At 40.4% G+C, this 15678-nt stretch overlaps 1 protein-coding gene and 1 pseudogene across 3 annotated transcripts in view; both read left to right on the top strand.

Annotated features, from left to right (window-relative positions):
- CDKAL1 (CDKAL1 threonylcarbamoyladenosine tRNA methylthiotransferase) overlaps positions 1–15678 on the top strand; it is a gene marked incomplete at its 3' end in the record, with an annotated part of 657220 nt that overhangs the window by 72868 nt on the left and 568674 nt on the right. The window lies entirely within an intron of this gene.
- Positions 15252–15565, top strand: LOC309967084 (prothymosin alpha-like; annotated as a pseudogene). The gene has a single exon. The product of its transcript is annotated as a prothymosin alpha-like (transcript).

Here is a 15678-nt window from a genome sequence, read left to right as displayed (position 1 = left end):
TCAGGCAGAACTCAATTATTAGTTCTCGGAGTTTCTTTTGTAAATTTCTTGGGATTTTCTACATAGGTAATTGTGTTATCTGCAAAAAGAGACAGGCTTCCTTATGATTTGTTTGTATTTTACTTCATTTGTTTGCTTCATTGTGCTGTCTAGACCCTCTAATACTGTGTTGCATTTGAGAGGTGAGATGGGACATCCTTGCCTGGTTTTTGATCTTTCACCTTTAAGTGATATTAACTATAGAACTTTTGGTAGATATTCTGTATGTGATTGAGGAAAATACTTTCTGTTCCTAGTTTTCTGAGTGTTTTTATCACGAATGAGTGTTGGATGAATTATAGATACTTAAAAATACTATGAGGGGGGCAAATTACTCTTTTTTAGTTGGAAATATGTTAATGCATGAATAGCAGAATGATAAAGTCTTTTACCTAATACATATAGTGCTTAAGGCACCAAAGACATTTTTACCTGGCTCTGAATCAATTTCACTTATTTCTCCATATTTAAGGAAAGATTTATGAATAATTACATGTGAATTTTTTTTTGGCTTTCATTTATTTATTTTAACATCTTAATTGGAGTATAATTGCTTTACAATGTGTGTTAGTTTCTGCTGTATAACAAAGTGAATCAGCTATACATATACATATACATATACATATATGCCCATATTCCCTCCCTCTTGTGTCTCCCTCCTACCCTCCCTATCCCACCCCTCTAGGTGGTCTCGAAGCGCAGAGCTGCTCTCCCTGTGCTGTGCGGCTGCTTCCCACTAGCTGTCTATTTTACATTTGGTAGTATATATATGTCAGTGCCACTCTCTCACTTCGTCCCAGCTTACCCTTCCCCCACCCCCTCCCCATGTCCTCAAGTCGATTCTCTTCATCTGCTTCTTTATTCCTGTCCTACCCTTAGGTACTTCAGAACTTTTTTTTTTTTTTTTAGATTCCATTTATGTGTGTTAGCATACGGTATTTGTTTTTCTCTTTCTGACTTACTTCATTCTGTATGACAGACTTTAGGTCCATCCATTTCACTAAAAATAACTCAATTTCGTTTCTTTTTATGGCTGAGTAATATTCCATTGTATATATGTGCCACAGCTTCTTTATCCATTCATCTGTCGATGGACACTTAGGTTGCTTCCATGTCCTGGCTATTGTAAATAGTGCTGCAGTGAACATTTTGGTACATGACTCTTTTTGAATTATGGTTTTCTCAGGGTATATGCCCAGTAGTGGGATTGTTGGGTCGTACGGTAGTTCTATTTTTAGTTTTTTAAGGAACCTCCATACTTTTCTCCATAGTGGCTGTATTAATTTACATTCCCACCAACAGTGCAAGAGGGTTCCCTTTTCTCCACACCCTCTCCAGCATTTGTTTGTAGATTTTCTGTTGATGGCCATTCTGACCAGTGTGAGGTGATAGCTCATCGTAGTTTTGATTTGCATTTCTCTAATGATTATTGATGTTGAGCATCCTTTCATGTGTTTGTTGGCAATCTGTATATCTTCTTTGGAGAAATGTCTATTTAGATCTTATGCCCATTTTTGGCTTGGGTTGTTTGTTTTCCTGTTTGTTTGTTTTGTTTTTGCAGTACGCAGGCCTCTCACTGTTGTGGCCTCTCCCATTGCGGAGCACAGGCTCCGGATGCGCAGGCTTAGCGGCCATGGCTCACGGGCCCAGCCACTCCGCGACACATGGGATCTTCCTGGACTGGGCACAAACCCATGTCCCCTGCATCAGCAGGTGGACTCTCAACCACTGCGCCACCAGGGAAGCCCTGGGTTGTTTGTTTTTTGGATATGGAGCTGCATGAGCTGCTTGTAGATTTTGGAGATTAATCCTTTGTCAGTTGCTTCATTTGAAAATATTTTCTCGTATTCTGAGGGTTGTGTTTTCGTATTGTTTATGGTTTCCTTTGCTGTGCAAAAGCTTTTAAGTTTCATTAGGTCTCATTTGTTTATTTTTGTTTTTACTTCCATTTCTCTAGGAGGTGGGTCAAAAAGGATCTTGCTGTGATTTCTGTCATAGAGTTTTCTGCTTGTGTTTTCCTCTAAGAGTTTTATAGTGTCTGGCCTTACATTTAGGTCTCTAATCCATTTTGACTTTATTTTGGTGTATGCTGTTAGGGAGTGTTCTAATTTCATTCTTTCACATGTAGCTGTCCAGTTTTCCCAGCACCACTTATTGAAGAGGCTGTCTTTTCTCCATTGTATATTCTTGCCTCCTTTTTCAAAGATAAGGTGACCATATGTGCATGGGTTTATCTCTGGGCTTTCTATCCTGTTCCATTGATCTATATTTCCGTTCTTATGCCAATACCGTACTCTCTTGATTACTGTAGCTTTGTAATATAGTCTGAAGTCAGGGAGCCCGATTCCTCCAGCTCTGTTTTCTCTTTCTCAAGATTACTTTGGCTGTACCAGGACTTATGTGTTTCCATAAAATTGTGAAATTTTTTGTTCTAGTTTTGTGAAAGATGCCATTGGTAGTTTGATAGGGATTGTATTGAATCTGTAGATTGCTTTGGGTAGTAGAGTCATTTTCACAATGATGATTCTTCCAATCCAAGAACATGGTATATCTCTCCATCTGTTTGTATCATCTTTAATTTCTTTCATCAGTGCCTTACAGTTTTCTGCATACAGGTCTTTTCTCTCCTTAGGTATGTTTATTCCTAGGTAGTTTATTCTTTTTGTTGCAGTTGTAAACGAGAGTGTTTCCTTAATTTCTCTTTCAGATTTTTCATCATTAGTGTATACGAATGCAAGAGATTTCTGCGCATTAATTTTGTATCCTGCTACTTTACCAAATTCATTGATTAGCTGTAGTAGTTTTCTGGTAGCATCTTTAGGATTCTCTATGTATAGTATCATGTCATCTGCAAACAGTGACAGCTTTACTTCTTCTTTTCCAATTTGGATTCCTTTTATGTCTTTTTCTTCTCTGATTGCCGTGGCTAGGACTTCCAAGACTATGTTGAATAATAGTGGTGAGAGTGGACATCCTTGTCTTGTTCCTCATCTTAGAGGAAATGCTTTCAGTTTTTCACCATTGAGAATGATGTTTGCTGTGGGTTTGTCGTATATGGCCTTTATTATGTTGAGGTAGGTTCCCTCTGTGCCCATTTTCTGGAGCGTTTTTATCATAAATGGGTGTTGAATTTTGTCAGAAGCTTTTTCTGCATCTATTGAGATGATCATATGGTTTTTATTCGTCAGTTTGTTAATATGGTTTATCACATTGATTGATTTGCGTACATTGAAGCATCCTTGCATCCCTGGGATAAATCCCACTTGATCATGGTATATGATCCTTTTAATATGTTGTTGGATTCTATTTGCTAGTATTTTGTTGAGGATTTTTGCATCTATATTCATCAGTGATATTGGTCTGTAATGTTCTTTTTTTGTAGAATCTTTGTCTGGTTTTGGTATCAGGGTGATGGTGGCCTCATAGATAGAGTTTGGGAGTGTTCCTTCCTCTGAAATTTTTTGGAAGAGTTTGAGAAGAATGGGTGTTAGCTCTTCTCTAAATGTTTGACAGAAATCACCTGTGAAGCCATCAGGTCCTGGACTTTTGTTTGTTGGAAGATTTTTAATCACAGTCTCAATTTCAGTGCTTGTGATTGGTCTGTTCATATTTTCTCTTTCTTCCTGGTTCAGTCTTAGAAGGTTATACCTTTGTAAGAATTTGTCCATTTCTTCCAGGTTGTCCATTTTATTGGCATAGAGTTGCTTGTAGTAGTCTCTTACGATGCTTTGTATTTCTGCGTTGTCTGTTGTAACTTCTCCTTTTTCATTTCTAATTTTATTGATTTGAGTCCTCTCCCTCTTTTTCTTGATGAGTGTAGCTAATGGTTTATCAATTTTGTTTATCTTCTCAAAGAACCAGCTTTTAGTTTTATTGGTCTTTGCTGGTGTTTTCTTTGTTTCTACTTCATTTATTTCTGCTCTGATCTTTATGATTTCTTTCCTTCTGCTAACTTTGGGTTTTGTTTGTTCCTCTTTCTGTAGTTCCTTTAGGTGTCAGGTTAGATTGTTTATTTGAGATTTTCCTTGTTTCTTGAGGTAGACTTGTATAGCTATAAACTTCCCTCTTAGAACTGCTTTTGCTGCGTCCTGTAGGTTTTGGATCGTCGTGTTTTCATTGTCATTTGTCTCTAGGTATTTCTGGTTTCCTCAGTGATCTCTTGGTTATTTAGTAACGTATTGTTTAGCCTCCATGTGTTTGTATTTTTTACGTTTTTTTCCCCTGTAATTCATTTCTAATCTCATAGCATTTTGGTAAGAGAAGATGCTTGATATGATGTCAGTTTTCTTAAATTTACTGTGGCTTGATTTGTGACCCAAGATGTGATCTACCCTTGAGAGTGTTCGGTGCACACTTGAGAAGAAAGTGTAATCTGCTGTTTTTGGATGGAATGTACTATAAATATCAATTAAATCTATCTGGTCTATTGTGTCATTTAAAGCTTCCTTTCCTTATTTATTTTCATTTTTGATGATCTGTCCATTGGTGTAAGAAGGGTGTTAACGTTCCCTACTATGATTGTTTTACTGTCGATTTCCTCTTTTATAGCTGTTAGCAGTTGCCTTATGTATTGAGGTGCTCTTGGGTGCATATATATTTGTAATTCTTATATCTTCTTCTTGGATTGATCCCTTGATTATGTAGTGCCCTTCCTTGTCTCTTGTAACATTCTTTAGTTTAAAGTCTATTTTATCTGATATGAGTATAACTACTCTAACTTTATTTTGATTTCCATTTGCATGGAATATCTTTTTTCCATCCCCTCACTTTCAGTCTGTATGTGTTCCTAGGTCTGAAGTGAGTCTCTCGTAGACAGCGTATTTATGGGTCTTGTTTTTGTATCCATTCAGCAAGCCTGTGTCTTTTGGTTGGAGCATTTAATCCATTCACGTTTAAGGTAATTATCGATATGTATGTTCCTATGACCATTTTCTTAATTGTTTTGGGTTTGTTTTTGTAGGTCCTTTTCTTCTCTTGTGTTTCCCACTTAGAGAAGTTCCTTTAGCATTTGTTGTAGAGCTGGTTTGGTGGTGCTGAATTCTCTTAGCTTTTGCTTGTCTGTAAAGCTTTTGATTTCTCCATCGAATCTGAATGAGATCCTTGCCGGGTAGAGAAATCTTGGTTGTAGGTTCTTCCCTTTCATCACTTTAAGTATATCATGCCACTCCCTTCTGACCTGTAGAGTTTCTGCTGAGAAATCAGCTCTTAACCTCATGGGAGTTCCCTTGTATGTTATTTGTCATTTTTCCCTTGCTACTTTCAATAATTTTTGTCTTTAATTTTTGCCAATTTGATTACTGTGTGTCTCGGCATGTTTCTCCTTGGGTTTATCCTGTATGGCACTCTCTGTGCTTCCTGGACTTGGGTGTCTATTTCCTTTCCCATGTAAGGGAAGTTTTCGACTATAATCTCTTCAAATATTTTCTCAGGTTCTTTTTCTCTCTCTTCTGCTTCTGGGACCACTATAATATTAATGTTGTTGCATTTAATGTTGTCCCAGAGGTCTCTTAGGCAGTCTTCATTTCTTTTCATTCTTTTTTCTTTATTCTGTTCCGCAGGAGTGAATTCCACCATTCTGTCTTCCAGGTCACTGATCTGTTCTTCTGCCTCAGATATTCTGCTGTTGATTCCTTCTAGTGTAGTTTTCATTTCAGTTATTGTATTGTTCATTTCTGTTTGTTTGTTGTTTAATTTTTCTAGGTCTTTGTTAAACATTTCTTGCATCTTCTCAATCTTTGCCTCCATTCTTTTTCCGAGGTCCTGGATCATCTTCACTATCATTATTCTGAATTCTTTTTCTGGAAGGTTGCCTCTCTCCACTTCATTTAGTTGTTTTTCTGGGGTTTTATCTTGTTCCTTCATCTGGTACATAGCCCTCTGTGTTTTCATCTTGTCTATCTTTTTGTGACTGTTTCTTGGTCATTTAGTAGTGTATTGTTTAGCCTCCATGTGTTTGTATTTTTTACAGTTATTTTCCTGTAATGGATATCTATTCTTATAGTGTTGTAGTCGGAAAAGATAACTGATACAATTTCAGTTTTCTTAAATTGACTAAGGCTTGATTTGTGACCCAAGATATGATCTATCCTGGAAAATGTTCCATGAGCACTTGAGAAGAAAGGGTATTCTGTTGTTTTTGGATGGAATGTCCTGTAAGTATCAATTAAATCCATCTTTTTTATTGTGTCATTTAAACTTTTTGTTTCCTTATTTATTTTCATTTTGGATGATCTGTCCATTGGTGATAGTGGGGTGCTAAAGTCCCCTACTATGATTGTGTTACTGTCGATTTCCCCTTTTATGGCTGTTAGCATTTGCCTTATGTATTGAGGCGCTCCTTTGTTGGGTACATAAATATTTACAGTTGTTATATCTTCTTGTTGGATTGATCCCTTGATCAGTATGTAGTGTCCTTCTTTGTCTCTTGTAATAGTCTTTATTTAAAGTCTATTTTGTCTGATATGAAAATTGCTACTCCAGCTTTCTTTTGATTTCCATTTGCATGGAATATCTTTTTCCATCCCCTCACTTTCAGTCTGTATGTGTCCCTATGTCTGAAGTGGTTCTCTTGTAGATAGCATATGTACGGTGTTGTTTTTGTATCCTTTCAGCCAGTCTGTGTCTTTTGGTGGGAGCATTTAAGCCATTTACGTTTAAGGTAATTATCGATATGTATGTTCCTAATGACCATTTTCTTAATTATTTTGCGTTTGTTTTTGTAGGTCTTTTCCTTCTCTTGTATTTCCTGCCTAGAGAAGTTCCTTTAGCATTTGTTGTAAAGCTGCTTTGGTGGTGCTGGATTCTCTTAACTTTTGTTTGTCTGTAAAGGTTTTAATTTCTCCCTCGAATCTGAATGAGATCCTTGCTAGGTAGCGTAATCTTGGTTGTAGGTTTTTCTGTTTCATCATTTAGTTATGTCCTGCCACTCCCTTCTGGCTTGCAGAGTTCCTGCTGAAGGATCAGCTGTTAACCTTATGGGCATTCCCTTGTATTTTATTTGTTGCTTTTCCCTTGCTGCTTTTAAGATTTTTTCTTTGTATTTAATTTTTGATCATTTTATTAATATGTGTCTTGGCGTGTTTCTCTTTGGGTTTATCCTGTATGGGACTCTGTGCTTTCTGAACTTGATTGACTATCTCCTTTCCCATGTTAGGGAAGTTTTCGACTATAATCTTTTCAAATATTTTCTCAAACCCTTTCTTTTTCTCTTCTTCTTCTGGGACCCCTATAATTCAAACGTTGGTGCATTTAATATTGCCCCAGAGGTCTCTGAGACTGTCCTCAGTTCTTTTCATTCTTTTTATTCTGTTCCCTGGCAGTTATTTTCACCATTTTATCTTCCAGCTCATTTATCCGTTCTTCTGCCTGTGTTATTCTGCTATTGATTCCTTCCAGAGTATTTTTAATTTCAGTTGTTGTGTTGTTCATCACTGTCTGTTTGCTCTTTAGTTCTTCTAGATTCTTTTTAAGTGTTTCTTGTATTTTCTCTTTCTGTTTTCGAGGTTTTGGATCATCTTTTCTATCATTACTCTGAATTCTTTTTCAGGTAGGTTGCCTATTTCGTCTTCATTTATTTGGTTTTGTAGGTTTTTATCTTGTTCCTTTGTCTGTAATATATTTCTTTGTCGTTTGGTTTTTTTTTTTGTGCATGGGGCTGTATTCCTGTCTTACTGTTTGTGTGGCCTGAGGCGTCCAGCACTGCACTTTGCAGGCAGTTGGTTAGAGCCAGGTCTTGGTGCTGAGATTAGGACCTCTAGGTGGCTCCACTCTTTTTAATATTCCCTGGGGTCTGAGGTTCTCTGTTATTCCAGTGGTTTATACTCAGAGCTCACACCACAGGAGCTCGGACCTGACCTCCGGCCTGGGAGTCAAGATCCCGCCAGCTGATTGCTGGGGTTCCTCCCATCCCCATAGGTGTCTGTGGTCCCCTACCGGTGCCTGATAGGTGCCCCTAGTTGTTCGGAGACACAAATTACACATCCTCCTAGTCCAGCATCTTGACTCCACCTGTCTCTCTTTGGCTTTTAAAGTAGATTTTCCTTTAATATAGACATTTACAAAAAACCCAGTTTGCCAGTATCTTTATTGGTCCTGCCACTGACATTGTTCCCATAAAACTGATGCTTGTTTTCCTATCAGAGAAAAAATACTTCCATGTGGATAGTCATATTCCGTGTTTTTTAATGCCTTTCGTTCTCTTGCAGTTTTTTGGTGGCAGCCTTGTATTCTTATGTTGCCAAGCAGCCTGTCCCTCTAATTGCCTCTTGGTTTCAAAAAAAAAAAAAAAAAAAAAAGATGTTTACAGAAAAGTTGCAGGAGCACTACAGAAAATCTTTTCCTTTTCCTTTTCCCTTTCTAAGCCATTTGCGAGTAAGCTGTTCACTTTTGCCTCATCACCCCCAAATGCTTTAGTGTCTGTTTTCTTCCAAGTTATTGTCCAACAGAAACCACAACGCTGCCATCAAAAATGGGAATTGGCCCTCAGACCTCCGTACCATCTCTTCTTCACTCCTCACACAGGTTATCCCTATAATGTCATTTATAGCAAGAGGATTTTGCATTGAGGTGTCATGTCTCCTTAAGACTTTTGAAATCTGGACCAGTTTCTCTCTCTTTCCTTGCCTTTTTATCATTGTCATTTTTGAGGAGTACAGGCCAGTTATTGAATGATCCTCCCATGATTTGTGTTTGTCTAATGTTTCTCCTGCGTAGGTTCAAGTTAGGCATCTTTGGTAGGAATATCTTCAAAATCGATCCTCTTAGTGCCTCCTATCAAGTGACACCTGATTTGGATTTGTCCCGTTATTGGTGATGTTAACTTTGATCAGTTGATTAAGGTGATGTCTGCCAAGTGTCTGTACTGTAAGGTTATTTTTTTCCTGTTGTTAACAATGTATTTTGTGAGAGGGTTCCTTGAGCTATGTAAATTTCCTCATCAAACTTTCACCTCTCTAGAACTCCTGTACTCTGTACCTTGGTGCGGCCCTACAGAGATGGCCTCCTCACCCCTCCCGGATTCCAGTGCCCTGCGAGCACAGCCTCCTAACACCCCGCAGGGCCATCCTCCTGCGTGCATACTTTCCTCACCCTGTTTATGGTCTGACAGCAGACGCTGGGCAGCTGCCACCACCCGCTCCATGTCGCGGCCCTCGTCACCTCCATTGGGCTTGGGCTTCACGGGCCAGGCTGCCCTTACGTGCATATGCCCATCTCACTGTGCTGCAGCTCTGACACCCACTCTGGGCTGCCCCCTGCAGGGATGCCCTTCTTGCTCTTCCTGGGCGCTGAGACCCTGGGCTGGGCTGCGTGCCTTGGGGGATGCTCCTGCTCTGCTCAGGCTCTGTCATCTGGCGTCAGGCCACTTTCCTTTGTGACCGTCCCTCCCTTCTTCATTTCTTGTCCACTGATCCCCCCATGCAGAGTCACCCTCCTGTACAGATGCCTTTCTTCTCCTGCTTGTGCTCTGACAGCCTCCTCCCCTTGGATGGGCTCTGATACCACCCACCTCCCCCAGCGTGACTGCTGACCTTGCTCGGCCCCACCCCATCGCCTTGTACGCAATCAGTATGGAAGGCGGGGAGGGTGAGGGGTGCTCCAGTCTCCTCTTAGTTGTTACATTCTTATCCAGCCCCCCGACGTTTGCTTTCTCATCTCTGCTTTCTACTTCATAGCTCTTTATATGAGTATAGATAATTTATAGCATTCTAAATGTAAACTTTCTTTTCTTTCTTTTTTCAAAAAAATTAATTAATTAATTTTTATTTTTGGCTGTGTTGGGTCTTCGTTGCTGTGCACGGGCTTTCTCCAGCTGTGGTGTGTGGGCTTCTCATTGTGATGGCCTCTCCCGTTGTAGAGCACAGGCTCTAGGTGTGCGGGAATCAGTAGTTGTGGCACTCAAGCTTAGTAGTTGTAGCTCACGGGCTCTAGAGCGCAGGCTCAGTAGTTGTGGCGCACGGGCCTAGTTGCTCCATGGCATGTGGAATCTTCACAGGCCAGGGATTGAACCCATGTACCCTGCATTGGCAGGAGGATTCTCAGCCACTGCGCCACAAGGGAAGCCCTAAACTTTGTTTTCTATAGAGGAAAGTAGATGACTATAATCTGTGACTAAATGTGCGACGCTTAGTTGTTGTAGGCATCACGAAAGAAGTAATCCCTATACATGGGAGTTAAAGGCAACATTGCCATTTCCCTCAAAAGGGAAATTGATAGCGCAGATTTCAGAGTGCTTCAGTTCTCCTGTTAGAGACACAGGTCGTCCTGGCCCTGCCTCCTGGTTTCCAGTTTAGGACGCCTCTCTGCAAGTCACAACATCTTTCTATCCCTGTTTCCTCATCCATACGGTGGGAATCATAAATACTCACTTCATGGGGCTGCTGGGCAGATTAGATGAGATAAAGTACTTGAAAATGCTTCGCAAAGGGTAAAACGCTATGCGTATGTGGTTTTTTAGTTCTAATTTATTGCATAGTCCAATGGAAATCTACAGGAAATTAAGTCAAGCATTTTAATTGCACTTGTGATCTCTAGGCGAATTCCCGCTGATTCATAAGGCAGAGAGGAGGTCAGCATAGTTTTTGCTTTTCGCTACCACTTTAAGTCCATTGTTCTGTCACCATTACTCAGTCAGGCAAACACTCCTCTTTTGAAGTCCTGCCCACCCATTCTGCCTCTGAGACACATTTCCACCTCCTTGATGATTTTTACCCCTGGTGTACAGTAGTCCTCCTCACTGCGGTTCCTGGTGTCTGTCATCTTTGGTGACATCAGCATCATTGATCTTATATGAGTTCTGTCATGCGTTTACAGTTGTTTGTGGCGCAGTTCTGCTCACATAGATCACTGGATAGTATCTTAAAGTGAGCGTGTCTAATGCCAAAGTTACACTCTTTTCCTCTGACCTGCTCCTCCCTACAGCTTCCACTTACGTTACTGGTGTCACTCTTTGCATTAGCCTTGTAGGTTAGAAACCTTAAATCTTCACTCTGTCATTTCCCATATCTAATCAGTCACTGAGTTCTTTTGTTTTTACAGAAACCTCTTTCCCACTGGAGGCTTCCTTTTCCCATAATTAACAGCCTACCTCTGTCCCTTATTACCTAATCTCTGAACAGTCAATATAGCCTTCTTCAAGGCCAGTGTTAGAACCCTGGCTTGGCAGGTTCCAGCATGGGCCTCTCTTGAATAATTGGATGAAGAGAGGGGCCTTGGGGTCAAAGTCAACTCTCTGAGGGGCCAGCCCTTCCAGATGAGCCATTTGGATGCTATAGAACATGTCTCCAGAGACCTTACGAACCTCCAGATGCTTGGGATCAGGCTTGGGGAAGAAGCTCTGCCTTGTCAGGCCCAGACTCGTGTCTGAAAGCCTCTAGAATCTAGGAAGACCTGATGTTTAGAATATGAGTGCCATTATCAAAATACAGCTACTGTTAATATTTTGGTATATTTCCTTCTAATCTTTTTTTTTTAAATTTTTTACTTTTGGCCGCATTGTGTCTTTGTTGCTGCGTGTGGGCTTTCTCTAGTTGTGGCCAGCGGGGACTGCTCTTCAGTGCGGTGCGCGGGCTTCTCACTGCAGTGTCCTCTCTTCTTGCGGAGCATGGGCTCTAGGCACGCAGGCTTCAGTCGTTGTGGCTCGCGGGCTCTAGAGCACAGGCTCAGTAGTTGTGGCACATGGGCTTAGTTGCTCCGCGGCATGTGGGATCTTCCCAGACCAGGGCTTGAACCCATGTCCCCTGCATTGGCAGGTGGATTGTTAACCACTACGCCACCAGGGAAGCCCTCTAATCTATTTTTAATGCATAGGGTTTTTATTTTACTTTTTCTATAATTATATATATAAATTTCATAATGTATTAAATGAAAAAATTATTTCTGTGATAATTTTGTAAGTGTAATTAAAAAAAAAATTATCAGTACACAGTGTTCCATAGAATGAAAAGTTGCTGCGTTATTTGTTCTTGTTAGAGCAAGAAGATCCCCTGGAAGAAATATCAGATTTGCTATCAGAGCTTAACCCCAGTTTCTGCTGAAAGTAGTATTTCTCTCGAGTTAACTTTTTGATTACTGACAAGAACTCGTCTGTTTGCCCCGGAAGTTAGGTCTTGATGAGTACTCATTAGCGCACCTTTCTGCTGCCCTGATCTTTGCTACTTTGCTCATTTGTTTGTTCATTCATGCGTTTCCCCTCCCCCTCCCTTTCTTTCTTACTCTCTCTCCCTGCCCTGGCTTCCCCTCTTTGCTTCTCTCACTCCCTCCTTCCCTCTATCACTCCCTTCCCTTCCTCCCTTCTTTCCCTCCATCCACAATAAGAGCATATTTTCTTCTAAGTCCTCAGCTTGGCTCTGGGGATTTAAAGATGAATAGACAATTGAGGGACTCATACTAAGGGGGGGACACATTTATGAATCTTTACCACCACTACTAGCTCATCTGTGCACACACGGGGAGCAGTGCCTTTCTCTTTCTGAAGAGGGTAGAGAAGGCTTCCTGGGGTGATGACATGTACCTGAGTTGTGACAGGTGAGTAGGAGTTTGCTGGAGCTGGTGGGTGGAAGAGACATTTAGGCAGAGGGCACAGAAGTGAGAAGAGTGGTGATGGTGTGGCTCAAGCTTAGCTGTAGTATTTTGTTATTGTTGTTGTGTTTTTTAAGCAGTTTTATTGAGATAATGATTCTCCTACCATACACCATTTGAAGTGTACAATTAAGTAGTTTTTAGTGTATTCACAGCATTGTACATTCATCACCACAGTCAATTTAAAACATTTTCATTACCCCAAACAAACTGCTTTAGCTGTCACCCCTCAGTCCTCCTTGCTCGCTTTCCCAGACCTGGGTAATCAACATTCTGCTTTCTGTCTCTTTTGACATTTCATTTAAGTGGAATCATATGACGTGTGTTCCCTTGTGACTGACCTCTTTCACTTATCAGGTTTTCAAGGTCCATCCGTGTTAAAACATGTATCACTACTTCATTTCTTTTTATTGCCTAATGATATTCCGTCGTATGGATATACCACAATGTATTTCTCCATTCATCACCTGATGGATGTTTGGGTTTTTCCTACTTCTTGGCTATTAGGGATAATGCTGCTATGGACATCGATGTACAGTTTTTTTGTGTGGGCATATAGTTTTATTTCTCTAGGCTATACACCCAGAAAAGGAATTTCTAGATCATATGTTAACTCTATGCTTAACAATTTGAGGAACTGCCAGACTGTTAGCTATACTAATAGTCAAATTAGCCATACTATTTTACATTCTGATCAGCAGTGCATGATGGTTCTAATTTCTCTATGTTCTCGTCAACACTTGTTATTATTTCATTTTATTTATTTTTATTATAGTCATCCTAGTAGATGTGAAGTGGTAACTCCTGGTAGTTTTGATTTGCATTTTCCTGATGGGTATTGATGTTGAGCATCTTTTCATGTGATGATGATTTATTTGTATCTCTTTGGAGAAATGTCTATTCAGAGCTCTTGACCATTTTTAATCAGATTATCTGCCTTTTTTAAATCATTGAATTGTAATAATTTTTTTTTTATAAATATTCTTCTTTTTAAACCCCACATTTGTTTATTTATTTATTTATTTTTGGCTGTGTTGGGTCTTCGTTTCTGTGTGAGGGCTTTCGCTAGTTGTGGCAAGCAGGGGCCACTCTTCATTGTGGTGCGCGGGCCTCTCACTATGGCGGCCTCTCTTGTTGTGGAGCACAGGCTCCAGATACGCAGGCTCAGTAGTTGTGGCTCACGGGCCTAGTTGCTCTGCGGCATGTGGGATCTTCCCAGACCAGGGCTCCAACCCATGTCCCCTGAATTAGCAGGCAGATTCTCAACCAGTGCGCCACCAGGGAAGCCTGAAGTGTAATAATTTTTATATTGTCTCTAGTGTTTTGAAGCAAAATTAAGACTAGAATACTTTACTTCTGACTTTAAGTAGAAAATGACTCAATCAAAATTTTGAATCACCTAAAAGAAAGAAAATTTAAATCTGAAAAGCAGATTTGGAGATAGGGGATATCAATATTAATTTTTAAAAGTGGTAACATTAATATATTCCACAAGTCAAATTCTAGTTAAATGATCTTACTCGTTTTATTAAGCTAATTCTCCCTATTTCTGTGCACTGGTGTCAGATAATCAAATACTCGCTTCTCTCAGGAAGTCCCCAGCTGCTGTGACAAATGGGCAAGGTTTTCTAATCGTTTTCTAATTGATTTCTTTCCCAAATTATCCTTGAAGGCAATGGTTTTTCTTCTCTTTGTCTCTTATTCTTTGTCTCAAATTGGTAAAACATATTTGTAATTTTAGAAAGTTTGATACTGTCATTTGGGGATATTATTTATGAATCAATTGAACAGCAGTTATTGGATGCCCGCTTAGGTATACAGTTGGCGCATTTTGTTTCTCTCCGGGAGTCATAGTCAAAATATATAATATTGGTGTGGTGTGGGCATTAACAAGTCCGAATGGACACTGGCTTTAAAGTACTTCACTCAACAGTCAGTTTCATTATTCCAGTCATAGATCTTTGTTATTCTTCGTTGTACTTTGAAGTCCAGTGAACCTATGCCTAGTCCATAGCTTTATTTTTGATCTGGATCTTTCCTCCCTTGGCAGTATCCTATGGATATTTCTCTTTTGATAACCAAACTGGTAATTGTTTTGACCCAGTAAGTTTGCTGGGTCAGAATCCTAGAGGTAGCTCTGGTATTAGCAATAATAATATTCAGCAGATAACCTAAACTTCCCTTCAAGGAGATACTTCTGTATTCTAGAATTGGTCGTGGAAGTGTACCGTTCCAAGCAGATGAATCAAGTTATCGATTTGTGCTAAACAGTTGAGCATTATATGTAATCTGAATGGAAACCAGATGTTTTGCAAATTTGCTAGTGAGTGGTTTCTCTAGGTTGTTATGATTTGCTCTTTGGGTAAATAGAACTCTTTTCAATATACTACTTTTAAAATGTTTGAATCAGGAAGGAAATTTTCCATGGAATACGTGAATGTAAAGATACAATTGGACTAGTTGGCTGCTCTGAAAAGCCATCTTTTCATTGTCCCTGAGACTGGCTCCCTGTTCACTGTAGCCACAGGTCTGTATGCCTCCTCCGCAGACATGGACTCAGGCTGCTTCATTGCCAGAGTCCCCAAACTGGGGCTTTCTTTTTTGTCTGCTGCATTGGATCTCTGGTGTGCCCCACCATGTCAGACACGGCCATGGACACCAGCTCTGAGATCATCACCACGGACTTAAAGGAGAAGAAGGAAGTTGTGGAGGAGGTAGAGAGTGGAAAAGGTATACTGCTGATGGGAAGGCTAACGAGGTGGGGAACAGGAGGCTGCCAGTGAGGTGGAAGAAGGTGGGGAGCAGTGGAGGAGGGGGAAGGGGGCTGTGGGGAGGAAGAGGGTGGAGTGAAGACAAGGAGGCTGAGGCAGCTGTGGGCAGATGGGCAGCTGAAGGTGACAGGGATGACAGTGTTGACACCAAGAAGCGGAAAACTGATGAGGATGACTAGACAGCAAAAACGAAAAAGTTAAACTAAGAAGAAAGGCCACCCTGAGCCATTCAGTCCCCACTTCCTCTCTCAGAATCTAAACGTGAGTACCTTGGAGGAGAGAGGCCCCCAGG

This window comes from Leucopleurus acutus, assembly GCF_964270905.1.
Source record: "Leucopleurus acutus genome assembly, chromosome: 10".
NCBI lineage: Eukaryota > Metazoa > Chordata > Mammalia > Artiodactyla > Delphinidae > Leucopleurus > Leucopleurus acutus.
This window is presented reverse-complemented; position numbering and strand designations above follow the sequence as displayed.